Here is a 13720-nt window from a genome sequence, read left to right on the forward strand (position 1 = left end):
ATCGCGTCGGCTTGAAATAGATAGTGTACAACATGGACTTGGATGGACAGGGCAGAATTTCAAAGTGTGCAGGTGACACGAAACTCGGCAATGTGATAAACAATTTAAAGGATAGTAACAGACTTCAGGACGACATAGGCAGAGTGATGAAATGGCCAGACGCATGGCAGATGAAATTTAACGCAAAGAAGTGTGAAGTGATAAGTTTTGGCCTGAAGAATGAGGAGAGACAATATAAATCGAATGGTACAATTTTAACTCGGGTGCAGGAACACAGAGATATGGAGATCTATGTCAATAAATCTTTGAATGTGGCAGGACAAGTTGAGAAGGCTGTTAAATCAGCATATGGGATCATTGGCTTAGAGCCATAGAGTATAAAAGAAAGGAAGTTATGCTAAACCTTTATAAAACACTGGTTAGGCCTCAGCTGAAATATTGTATTCAATTATTGGCACCACACTCTCGGAAGGATATCAAGGCTTTAGAGAGGGTGCAGCAGATAATTACAAGAATGCTGATTTAAACCCAGGCTCCTGATCCAAACAGTGAATGGTCTTTTGGAGACACCGAGGGAGAACAGGAACAGAGAAGGAAACAAACTGCGGACTGGATTCCAATTGCGCTCGGGAGGTTATTGTTAACTAAAGACACCGTGGAATGGGTTAAACAGAAGAATTGTTGGGGATTTAAATGTTCGGGATTTAAACCCAGACTTTCTCCCATGTTCCCAAATAGCGATCGAATAATCGGGAGATGGTGAAATGCAGGAGATTCAGGAGGGACCGAAGTCCTTCAATCTCTGCAGCAGTTACTGGGAACCGAGCCATGGGTGGGATTCCAGTTCAAAACGGGAGACTCTTAACAATGAGACAGATCGTGGGCTCAAATCTGGACCCGACCTCCCTCCAAATTTAATTTTTCGTCATGAAGAGCGGGCGGAGGAATTAAATTTAACAGAAAAAATGTACAGACTTGGTTCAAATCTAATAACTGGACAGGTTCAAGATTGTTAAAAAGTTTTGAAATTCGATTTCATCCTGATGGATAAAGTTAACCCTTTATGTTCCAGCTCCCTTTTCATTTGCTTTTCCTGTTAATCTTTCATTCGCTGTAAACCCCAGAGGCAGCAAGGAAGGACAGAAAGGTTTATCTCCGATCCGTCCTCTCGACTCGACCTTTATCTCATCACAGCAGGTGTAAAATTCCAATTGTCCCTCTCCATTTAAACAAAATATAAACAATCCAGGGACATAGACTTAAAACACCGGTTTCGAATTGATAGTAATATCATTCAAGACCATTTTAATTGTACAAAACTTACGTAGGGCCGCAACAAAATTTCAATACAATAACGACACGGATGGGATTCCGACCCACACGGACAGAGCAGGATGGATTAATCGACCATTTCTGAATCCAAACAATAGAAACAAAGTCACTTTTGCACAATGTCCTGCCCGAGCACCCAGACCGACAATGTTGAATGTGTCGGGCCAACTTCTGTGAGCAAAGGCATTTGTGGATTCCGTTCAAGAAGGTCAGTCACTGTTCGAAACGGCCCGGTGTCAAACAGTAACGGCGCACGTTGGAAGGAATGTAAAAATGACCGCGGCAGGACTCGAACCTGCAATCTTCTGATAACATCGACGATTAATACCGAAGTCAGACGCCTTATCCATTAGGCTACGCGGCCGCTGCTACAAAGTTTCAGCAAAAGATCTTAAACCGGGGGCAGGGGTGGTAAAGACTCTGCTTGGATCTTTCACTGACTTTCACTTTGTTGATGTTGTTCATTTATTGTTTTCTTTCTTGTAACAAGTTGGCTCTCCTGTTTCCGACTAATCAGGAAACTGAGAACTGAACTCCCGCTGGGTCTCCGAGAAACCTACAATCAGAATAAACAATGTTCAAATCTTTGATCAAAGTGTTTAGCCTCCAAATCGAATCTCTTTCGCACTCAGCCTGCAAAATAGAGAGAGGGGAAATAAAATAACAAGACAAATCGGCTAACTAAAAATGTACACGGAGAACAACAGCGAGCGGAGAATGTGAACAGAATTTAATATCCAAGCCCGACGGCCTGAGTGGTCTCATCTCGTCCTGTAAAATACGAACAATCCCCAATTTTGCTGGGTGCGATTATTATATTCTGATTTTCTGTGTTTGGTTAATACAAACGCGGACCGGGTCCCGCACCACGGGGTAAACGGGTCAGATCCAGACCTGGCGCTCAGTGTTAATGTTAATATTGAGCACGGGATTCTATCCGTGTAATAATAAAATCGCGGGTTTCTTGCCATATATTCGACACATCCCCTTGCTGTGTGTTTAATCAGGGCAGGGAATGTTTTCCTGTTTTAGTGATAATCATATTTCAGGGAATTAGTAAATTCGTCTCGAAACATGAGATTTCCAGTTTCTATTTCGCTAAATGGAGTTGAGGTGCAGATCAGCGATGAGCTGCTGTGACTCCGCCGCGCCGGTTTAACCGGAATTAGACGTTTCAGTGAAGTGAAGTGAACCGTCTCAATCCGGTTTATTTCTTTATTTATAACATTCTATATTTTGAGTGACAGATTTATCTAAAACTCTTTGAGAGTTCAGTTGACAGTTTTCTGATCAGTTGGAATCTGAAGAAAAGAAAAATAAGGAAAGAAAAACATTACAAAGGTCAAAACTCGAACTGATACAATCACCTTGTCTCCGTCTTAAAAGGTGATTCGTTCTCCCCGGAGACCAGTTCAATATTTATCCCTTCAGCAACATCAATATAATGCATTGTTTGGTCATGAATCTGAGTTGGTACCAGGCCTGGAGAGGGCATGCGCCAAGTGTCTCTGTTGACGCTGAGAGACCATGGTGCAAGATTTGGATAGATGGAAGAACATCCAATAACCGCAGAGTGAGGGGTGATGGAGGGGGTGGGAAAGAGGCCCTCCAGACATACATCCAAAGGCAGCGGGAGGCAGCGGGAGCGGAAGTCAATGCCAGGCGCACAGGAGAATGGACTTGGATGCAGTGCGGGAAGAAGTTCAATGCTCTTACATGAGTCGTTAAGGCGAGTGAGGTCAGCTCTCAAGTGGCCTCGCCTACCAACTGCACCACGCACAACATACCCCATCCCCCACATATCAACAAACCCTTTCCATCGGTACTCAACTCTTCTAACCAGAGGCTTCCTTTCACCCTTACACATGACCACTGTTGTGAGCCGCCCACCCACATCTCGCAGGTCATACACACTGGCAGCTATCCAAGCATGACAGGCAAATCACACAGACACACGTCCCGTTTTCTTGCAGGAGAAGGTGGCGCATATCAGCAAGTGGCAGTGGCATTTCGCCAGTCGAGCCTGTTCCGCCATTCAATTAGATCACGGTGAACCTGCGACTTAACTCCATATACCCGCCTTTGCCACATATCGCTTCATACCCTTCGTTCACAGAAATCTATTAATCTCAGATTTAACATTCACAAGTGAGCTTGCATCAACGACGGTCAGCAGAAGAGCGTTCAAAACGTCTGCCATCCATTGCGTGCAGAATCCGAGGTTCAGTGGACGCAACACACCTGGAGAAAAGAAAATGTCTCAAGATGTTGTGCAGATTGAAGCTGAATATGAATTGATCCCAATTCAGCGATGTCATGAATGCAGAATGAAAATGCTCCTGCATTGGGCGGTAATGGAACGCTCGCTTCCTGTGTGGCAGGCAAGAATTCGACCACCAAAACATCCATGGTCGAACTGCAGTTGGCTGCATTTGTCCAATTGGAAACATGGTGGAAAGAACATACAGTCTCACAGGCCGGAAATGAGAGTGTTTGATGAGACTGCTTGTCATACGTGGCTCCAGTGGCGCAATCCGTCAACGCGCGGTATTGAAATGATAGTATCAGGCTTGAGAAATGTCGAGGTTGTGAGTTTGAGCCTCACCTGGAGCAGTTTGAACTTTTGCTTCTGAATATTTCCACCCGAGTTCAAGGCACAGCTGGTCTGTTCCTTGAAGCATCTCCTTCTTCGTGTTCTCATGTGTGCATTTGGTGTCCTCTGGCCCGCCGTATTGCAAAGCAGATGTGAGTTTAGATGTTAATCGGCAGGAGAGGGGGCGATTGGCGACAGCGTGAAATGACAAAGGAGGCGGCACGAGATCTTTCAATCCAAAGAACCGAACACACAATTCTTCTCTTCGTGAAACAAACATTCTTCTGTTTGAAGTGTCGTGTCGGAATATGGGGATCGGGCGGGAAAATCGATTCGAGTTCGAAGATCAGCCATGATCTTATTGAATGGTGGAGCAAGTTCGAGGGGCCGTAAGGCCGACTCCTGCTCCTATTTCTTATGTTCTTATATAACAGCTGACCCGCTTTTCGTTGCTTGGCTGTTTGTTTTCCAATATCCCGCCCCGCCTATAGCTTGATCCAGTTTGTTGTTCCAACTTTCACATTCAACTTGTTTCACTTCCTGGTCATGTGATAAAAATAGCGGAGTGCAGAAGGTTCAGAGCCCGCAGGAAGACAAACGTTGGAAGGAATGAAAGCAGCGATGTTGCTTCGCCACCAATGACGAAATGCTCACTTTTTCCTTATTTTTCGTTGTTTTCTCTTGGAGCAAACCTTTGGGAAAGTGAAGCGAACTTCAGTGACTGTAATATCACCAGGGGTTCTGGCTCACAAGATGAAATTGGAGACATCGGCATCTGAGAGGCTGAAAGGGTTCACATTGTTCCCGAGATTCGGTAAGAGGCAGCACGGATTGATTTGTAGCGCTGAATGTCTCTGCATTCTACCGCCCACGGAGATGATGCTGGAAGTGTCTGCAAGGAGTGGGTAGCGGTTAAAAGGTATCTAATTTATTGGAACAAAGAAATCAGATCAGCCCAACTAAACTCAGTGTTCACCATCCAATTGACAAGCTACAGATAACTGCACCAATCCAAACATTTCCAGATAATTATGGAAGAGACTTACTTGAAGCAGTTTAGACATTAAGCAATATCTGTACAAACAAGGGACGGGTGGTGTGAACGGGCAATCAGTGGTCTTTCTAACTGATCATCTACTGGCCAAATGTTTCTGGTAAAAATGTTGATCAGAGAAGAACAAAGCCCTTTTCTGAGAATGCTCACCAAAGGTCAACATATTGACAACACATGGCAGGCATCGTCTCTCCCGCAGTTGTTGTTCCGCTGGAAAGGCAGAACTTGCCAACTGTTGTAAAACTGACAACCTGAGTCGGGACTTAAATCCTCGATCCTCAGTTCACTCCTTCGCTTAAAATTCTGATGCTCTACCGACTGAACTATCCAGGGTCGCTATTCGTGAGTTTGCATCATACAGATTCATGGTCGGTCTCTGAATTTTCCATTGTGGGCGTCGAACTCGGGTGAGGGTCCGTTTTATAAAATTCTCAGTAACGTTTTGAGGAGAATCCTTGTTTGTGTTGAACCTGATGTAAGAAACATGGAGAGAAAACTCGTGAGTTTACAATTTTTCTTGTTTGTGCCAAATGTCCTGTCATTCGTTAACACCAATTAAATAAAAACTTTACCCAGTGGCTCAAAAGCTAAACTTGTCCCACACCGGAGCTGGAAAAGGTCTCTCGACCTGTCAGCGGATCAACAACTGAAAGCGGAATAATTCCACCCGTTACTCAGTGACACCGGGAAACACATTTACCTTCCGAATTTTCCTACACGACACTTCAAACAGAAGAATGTCTGTTTCACGAAAAGAAGAATCGTGTGTTCGGATCTTTAGATTTGAAGATCTCGTGCCGCCTCCTTTGCCATTTCATGCTGTCGCCAATCGCCCCCTCTCCCGCCTATTAACAAATAAACTCACACCTGCTATTGCAATACGGCCGGCCAGAGGACCCGAAGTGCCCACATGAGAACAATAAGAAGGAGATACTTCATGGAACAAAGCAGCTGTCCCTTGAACTCCGGTGGAAATGTTCATGAAGCAAAAAGTTGAACTGCTCCAGGTGAGGTTCGAACTCACAACCTCGGCATTTCCCGAGCCTGATACTGTTATATAAGTACCGCGCGCCACTGGAGCTGCGCACAATTGAAGCTGCCATCAAATACTCTCATTTCCGACCGGTGATACTGTATGATCTTTCAGATCGGTTTCCAAGAGGACACATGTCGCCAACTGCCATTCGGCCGTGTGCAAATCACGACTTGAGTATATCGACTCACGGACTGGCGATTGGTTTTATATTGGGTCATTGTTTAAGGTATGGGCTGTTCAAAGTTTATGTAATAATAATTATCATAATTATTTCCAGCTCCTCCTGCTCACTGGTGCTCGGTGCTTCACCCTGTGAGATACCCTCAGTCTCACTATATACATCCTCTCGAGAGGGTGCACCTGGGCTGGTGATGGAAACGGTGAACCAGGTGCAGCAATAGATGCTTCGGAGTTACCAAGGTGACTGACATACCCTGACTTCTTGAAATGGTGGGAGAGCTTACAATTAACAACAACTTGCATTTATATCGCGCCTTTAACAAAATAAAATGTCCCAAGGCGCTTTACAGGAGCGTAATCAGGTAAATTTGACACAGATCCAAAAAAGGAGATATTCGGACAGGTTGACCGAAAACGTTGTCAAAAAAGGTCGGTTTTAAGGAGCGTCAGAAAGGAGGAGAGAGAGGCGGAGGGGTTTAAGTCGGGTATTCCAGAATATGGGCCCAGGGAGCTGAAGGCAAGACTGCCAATGGTGGAGCGATTAAAATCAGGAATGCACAAGAGGCCATAATTTGAGGAACTCAGTGATCTTGGAGGGTTGTAGGGCTGTGGGACGTTACAGCGATAGCGAGAGGCGAGGCCACGGAGGGATCTGAACATAACGATGAGAATTTTAAAATCGAGGCATTGGCGGACCGGAAGCCAATGTAGATGAGCGAGCACAGGGGTGATGGACAGTTTCAAAGCTAAGTAACGTGTGCAGGATTGGAGGTACAGTGTGACTCGGGAGAATGGGCCTGGGGCAGTGAGAACATCTCTTTAGCATTAAGATTTTCAGCAGCTGAGAGAGGCAGGGAGATGAGATCTATGTGTCTATTTATCCTGGCATCTGCAAAATTCATCGTCTGTCAATGCCCAACATCTTTCTTCCCCTCTCCCTGCTTTCCTGGTAAAGGTTTATTTTTCAGCCGCAGTATTTGCTTCGAACATCTAATTCCCCGGCATCTCGAGGAAAAGAGGAAGCTGGAGGAAAATAACAGAGAGAAACAGAAGGAGATGGCAGGTGAAACTGGCAGAAAATGTGAGTGTCACTTCCTTCAAATGAGGCCTGAGAGGCCGGCGTTGCCTTGCACCTTTCCAAGGAGATGCATTGATCAGCTGGGTGGGTTTTTGAAATGGACACAGTTACACCAGCAGCTTGTGATAGTATTTCCCCTCACTGTACATTCCATGTTCATGCCTCCCCGCACTTGGTGCTTTCATTCTCTGAACAAGTCTTTCGTGTTCTTGCAGTAAATGTAATTTTGTTTGAGCAGCTTGTCTGCGGCGAAAGTGACCTAAATTTCAAAGGGAGAAGCAGGAAGGGCAGCGTTGGTCGGCTTGATTGAAGGAAAATTGCAGCAGTTTCCCTGGTTATGATTCGAATGCTGGTCAGGTTCGTTTTCTGGAAGGAACAAATCAACAACGCCGTAAAACCCATCCAGCCGAATGCATCAAAAATAGTTCCGTCTTTGTAAAGGACTGAACGTCAGGACTGGGATTGGAACCAACGGCTCCACGTGACGTGAACGCAGCGCCTCAGACTCCCGACTCCTGGCTGCAGTGGTCACATTCTCTCATTTCTAGATTAAAACCCAAATACATTTTCACTCATTCCGGACTTCGTTAAATGTTTCCGGTAGGCTGAGTGACTGGGATACAGTCTCCCCAAAATTTCCTGCCCATGTGCTCGGTGCATGGGGAGGTTTGACCGGACCGTGGCATCTTGTTTCCCAGGGAGGGGCAGGAATGCGAGGCTGCATTGGCTGCTTTCTACCGGCAGTGGGTGATTGAAGAGAGCGGGGCCGGACAGGCGGCCTCAATGTTGCTGCTTGTCGCGGCTTCACTCACTCCGGGAGCTGGGGAACAGCGAAAATCTGATGGCTTTGTTGCCGCTGATGAAATGCGGTTAAAACCTATTGTTATTAACAGAGGCATCGCTGCAGGTTCCATTAATGATCTCTAACAAATCAACTGAATGTGCAGCTTTGAGAGGGGTTTTCGACATCGTCAGGGCAAGGATTGGGAGTGAGGGAGATACACTGCCGGTATCTGTGTGATGATTGTCTGAGTAGAACTGTGCAGAGAAAGAAAGAATACACCGGGGCTGTGAGATATTCTATTTTATTCATATTTAACCTCAACATGAATTCTTTAACTTTTGAAATTTTGCGCCTTTAATGAGGAATGTTTTCAAAATAATGCAACGCAATTTCAAACCAGGGCCTTTTCGTGCATTAGGCGAGAGTGCTAAACATTACACTACGGAAACTCAGCTCTGTAAATTACTATAGGAACAACTGAGAAGAGGACAGCGGTCAACAAATGTTTTCAGTGCGGGAGGCGGATTCGATTCTCGTTTCAGAGAATTCACTTTTTACAAAACAGTTTACTGTATTAATTACGAGAACCACAGCAAACTCTTCAAAGACGATGAATAATTATTCAATTCGCCATTAATCAACCGATAACTTTGTGCTTCAGTCTGAAGGGAATCCGAACATGTTTACCGAGTCAGTCAAAGCTCAAATAAGTTTTTGTGTTTTGCATGTGTTGAATTGTTAAATTGCCCACCTCACTAAAACACAACGGTAATTACTGCTCCACTCTATCATATAACCCTAAATAGTGCCGCCTCATTAAAGAACCTTAACTTGTGTCCCCCACTATTGTACAACCTCAAGTGTGTATATACAAGGTGTTAGTGTGTCTATTTATCCTGCAACCACACCATGTGCCGCCTCAATTTAAAAAAAACCTTAACTAATACCATCCCTGCTCTCTGCCACTATTTTTAAACTCAAGTGTGCATATACAAAGTGTGAGTGTGTTTTTTTGACTGTGATATTTAAGTAATAGTAGCCTCCAATCCCTCCGTGTCGTTCAATACCGTTGCAACTGGGCTCTAATGGCCAAATGGGAATTCAGATGTGGTTAATTACAATTGAAATTATTAAATTGAAAAATGAGTAATGAACACAGTCTTTGGGCCTGTGATCTCAATACTCATATTCGCATGCGATTTGCATGTGAACTTTATCCTTTTTGTGTTGTTGGTAAAACGATAAGATGAAAAGCAGAGTGTGCGAGTGTTGTTTCGTCGTTGTGAGTGTTTTACTTCCTTGGTTACTGAATGGTGAAAGATTTTATGAAATACACACATGTGAAGTCCATTTCCTTGTATTGTGTGTGGGGGATGTTTCCACTAAATCCGTTCATGTGGATAAAACGGTGTCTCCACAGTCACACCTGCGGTTAGTCAGCATTTTCCATTGGACAACACTGGACGAGAGCGCGGTCGAGTTGCCTGAGCCCGGACATTGATGCTCCAGTATTGTCAGGGCACGATTCGACTTTCGTCACTAACAAACTTTCCAGAGACATGGAGGGATTGGAGGCTGCTATTTCAAAAATATCACAGTCAAACAAACACACTCACACTTTGTTTATGCACACCTGAGGTTGTACAATAGTGGCGGAGAGGGGGATCGTATTAGTTAAGGTTTTTCAATTGAGGCGGCACTTGGTGTGGTTGCAAGATAGAATGGGGGCAATAGTTACCGTTGTGTTTCGTGAGGTGGAGAATTTAAATTCTTTCTAGATTCCTGTTGACATAAGCACGGAACATTTTTAACCAAGTCCCAAAATACCGTCTGTATAATTAGAATGGATGACAATCAACATGGGCAAAACAAAAAAACATATTACATTTTTGACGGCGACTCGCTAACCATGTTTGGATTTCCGGCAATCTGATACAGAAAGTTACCGGTTGATCAATGGATTTGAATGATGCACCCGGGAGCGAGGATGGCCGCATGGTCTAAGGCCATGTGTTCAGATTGCGTGGGTTCGAATTCTGGTCGTGATGTTCAGTACTTCAGCATAGAATCATAGAATGGTAACAGCACGGGAGGAGGCCATTCAGCGCATCGAGTCAGTGCCGTCTCTCAGCAAGAGCAATCCAACTAGTCCCACTCTCCCTCCCTATCCCCGTAGCATTGCAATTATTTTCCATTCCCGTACTTATCCAATACCCTTTTGAAAGGCGCTATTGAATCTGCCTCCACCACCCCCTCAGGCAGTGCATTCCAGATCACAACCATTCGCTGTCTAAAGATATTTTAAGAAAGCGTACGGGATCCTGGGCTTTATAAATACAGGCATAGAGTAGTAATGCAAAGAAGTTATGATGAACTTTTATAAAACACTGCTTCGGCCACAACAGGAATATTCTGCCTTGGTCTCAGCACCGCACTTTATGAAGGATGTGAAGCCTCGCTGTGCAAAAAGTTCTTCCTCATGTCACCTTTGGTTATTTTACCAGTCACCTTAAATCTATGTCCTCTGGCTCATGACCCCTCCTCCAATAGAACACTTTCTGTCTATCTACTCTGTCCAGACCCTTCATGATTTGGAACACCTCGATCAAATCTCCTCTCAAACTTCTCTCCTATAAGGAGAACAACCCCAGCTTCTCCAGTCTATGCACGTCTCTGATGTCTCATATCCCTGGCATCATCCCAGTGAATCTCTTCTGCACCCTCTATAAGGCCTTCACATCCTTCCTGAAGTCCGGTGCCCAGAACTGGAAACAATACTCCAGTTGTGGCCGAACCAGTGTTTTACAAAACTTCATCATAACACCCTTGCTTTTGTACTCTGTGCCTCTTTTTATCAAGCCCAGGATCCCATATGCTTTCTTAACCGCTTTCTCAAACTGCCCTGCCAAATTCAACGATTTGTGCACATGTACTCCGAGATCTCTCTGTACCTGCACCCCTTTCAGTTCATACCCTTTAGTTTATATTGTCTCTCCTCGTGCTTCCAACCAAATATATCATTCCACACTTTTCTGCGTTGAACTTCATCTGCAGAGACGTGGAACAAATATGTTTTATCTGTCTTCACAGTAGAAGGCACAAAAGGTACCGGAAATAGTGGTGAACCAAGGGTCCAATGAGAGTGAGGAACTTAAAGTAATTAAGATTAGAAAAGAAAAGGTACTGGATAAAGTAATTGGACTAAAAGCGGACAAATCGCTTTGATATGATGGCTTACATCCTAGGGTTTTAAAAGAGATGGCTACAGAGATAGTGGATGCATTTGTTTTCATCTTCCAGAATTCCCTCGATTCAAAGGCAGCAACTGTAATCCCGCTTTTCAAGAAAGGAAGGAGAGAGAAAACAGGGAACGACAGGCCAGTTAGCCTGACATCAGTGGCAGCGAAAATGATAGAATCTATTATTGGGCTGTGATGAAAGGACACATAGAAACTCATAATGTGATTAGCCGGAGTCAACACGGTTTTATAAAAGGGAAATCGTATTTGACAAATCTATTAAAGTTTCGTGAGGGTCTAACCAGCAGGGCAGATAAGGGGGAACCAGTGGATGCAGCATGTTTGGATTTTATGAAGGCGTTTGATAAGGTGCATCAGTTGAGGTTGTCATACAAGATAAGGACCCGTGGTGTTGTGGGTAATATATTAGCATGGTTTGAGGATCGGCTGACAGACACAAAACACAGAATAAGAATAAACAGTTCATTTCCGGGTTGGCCGGTTTAAACTAGTGGGGTGCCGCAAGGATCAGTCCATGGCCCTCCTCTATTTACAATCTATATTAATGACTTAGATGGGACGACCTCGTGCAATGTCGCCAGGTTTGCTGACGGTACAAATCTCGGTGGGAAAGTCAGCTGTGAGATTGACACATGGAGGATGCAAAGGGTTTAAGACAGTTTAAGTGATTGGGCAAATCGGCAGCAGATGAAGTATAATGTGAGGAAATGTGAAATCATCCACTTTGTAGGAAGAATAGAAAGGCAGAATATTCTTTAAAATGTGAGAGACTGGTAAATATTGATATTCAGAGTGATATGGGTGTCCTTATACACGAATCACAGAAAGTTAAAATGCAGGGACAGCAAGCAATACGGAAAGCAAATGATATGTTATGCTTTATGGCATGTGGTTGGAGCATAAGTGTAAGGATATCTTGCTGCAATTAAAAAGCTCTTCAGTTCGACCACGCCTGTTTTACTGTGTGCGGTTTGGGCCTCCTTACCTAAGGAAGGACATACTTGTTTTAGATTCAGTGCAGCGAGGTTTCACTAGATTGATTAGTGGGATGAGAGGGTTGTCCTTTGAGGAGAAATTGTGTTGATTGGGCCTTTTTTCTCTGTAGTTATGAAGAATGAGAGGTGTTCTCATTGAAACGCAAACAAAATTCTTCGAGGGCCTGACCGGGCAGATGCTGAGGGGTGGTTTCCCCAGGCTGGAGAGTCTAGAACAAGTGGTCATGACCTCAGAATACGAGATCGTTCATTTAGGATTGAGATGAGAAAAAAAATCTTCACCCACAGGATCGTGAATTTTTGGAATTCTCTACCCCAGAGGGCTGTGGAAGCTCAGTCGTTGAGTACAGTTAAAACTGAGGTCGATAGATTTTTGGACACGAAGCGAATCAAGGGATATGGGGATCGGGCGGGAAAGTGGAGTTGAGGTTGAAGATCCGCCGTGATCTGATTGAATGGTGGAGCAGGCTCGAGGGGCCGTATGGCATCATGCTGCTCCTATGTCTTATGTTCTTATGTACATGTGTACCATGGAGAGTGCACTTTCGGTCAGTCCCTATAATATTGAGAACGGGTGTAGTTAGTGTTCAAATATATCAGGGGAAAACTTAGAGACTCTACCAATATTTACAAAGACTACGTGTTCTTGCTACTAACTTATGAGAGGGTACGGCAAAACTCTTATTTAAGGGGATCCACACACTCTGCAACGCATGCAAAGCGATCCAGACAATATACCAATATTTACAAGTAATCCATAGACTGCACTAAAGTTTACTGGACGTGAAGAGACTGGAGTAATATTTACATGGGATCCAGAAACTGTTAGTGTTTAGAGAATGATGCAGAGTTGGTGCCATTATTTATGGGGAGTATCCAAAGATGTTTCAATAATAATGGGAAATCTTGAGATAGCCCAATAATTTTAGAATTATCCAGAGCCTTTATCGTTGTCTGTAGGAATATTTGCAGGGAAACCCATAGACTGTGAGAATATATACAGTACAATCCAAAAATTTACCGATACTTAAAGGTAGACTCACAGACTGTACCAATATTTCCAAGATAATCCATTGACTTCCCAATATTGACGGGTATCCAGAGATTACACCAATATTCGCAGGGTGTTCTTCAAGCTGACTGATAAAATGATTCAGTTTCTATCTCCCAGTTTAAACCCAACCCTTTTGAACTGGGTAGAAACGAACTGAAATACATTTTTAAAAATAGGCTGAGAAATAAACTGCAATCTGTAATTGAAGCTGCTCTCGCTTCACACCGATGCTGTCAGATTGCGGATTTCATAGTTTCTGTTCTTTCAAATATTAATTTAAATAATGTGCTGAGCTTTTAGATTTACAACTGTGAAATATTTGGATAAATATATGTTGTGATATAAAATGTATTG

General features: G+C 44.0%; 1 protein-coding gene and 1 non-coding gene across 2 annotated transcripts in view; both read right to left on the reverse strand.

Moving 5' to 3' along the window:
- LOC137315213 (probable G-protein coupled receptor 139) overlaps positions 1 to 13720 on the reverse strand; it is a 117476-nt gene that overhangs the window by 32596 nt on the left and 71160 nt on the right. The window lies entirely within an intron of this gene.
- trnar-ucg (transfer RNA arginine (anticodon UCG)) lies at positions 1607 to 1696 on the reverse strand. Its single transcript is given in 2 exon segments — positions 1607 to 1642; positions 1660 to 1696. It is a non-coding gene; the product is annotated as a tRNA-Arg (tRNA).

Source organism: Heptranchias perlo, unplaced genomic scaffold, assembly GCF_035084215.1.
Source record: "Heptranchias perlo isolate sHepPer1 unplaced genomic scaffold, sHepPer1.hap1 HAP1_SCAFFOLD_54, whole genome shotgun sequence".
Classification (NCBI taxonomy): domain Eukaryota; kingdom Metazoa; phylum Chordata; class Chondrichthyes; order Hexanchiformes; family Hexanchidae; genus Heptranchias; species Heptranchias perlo.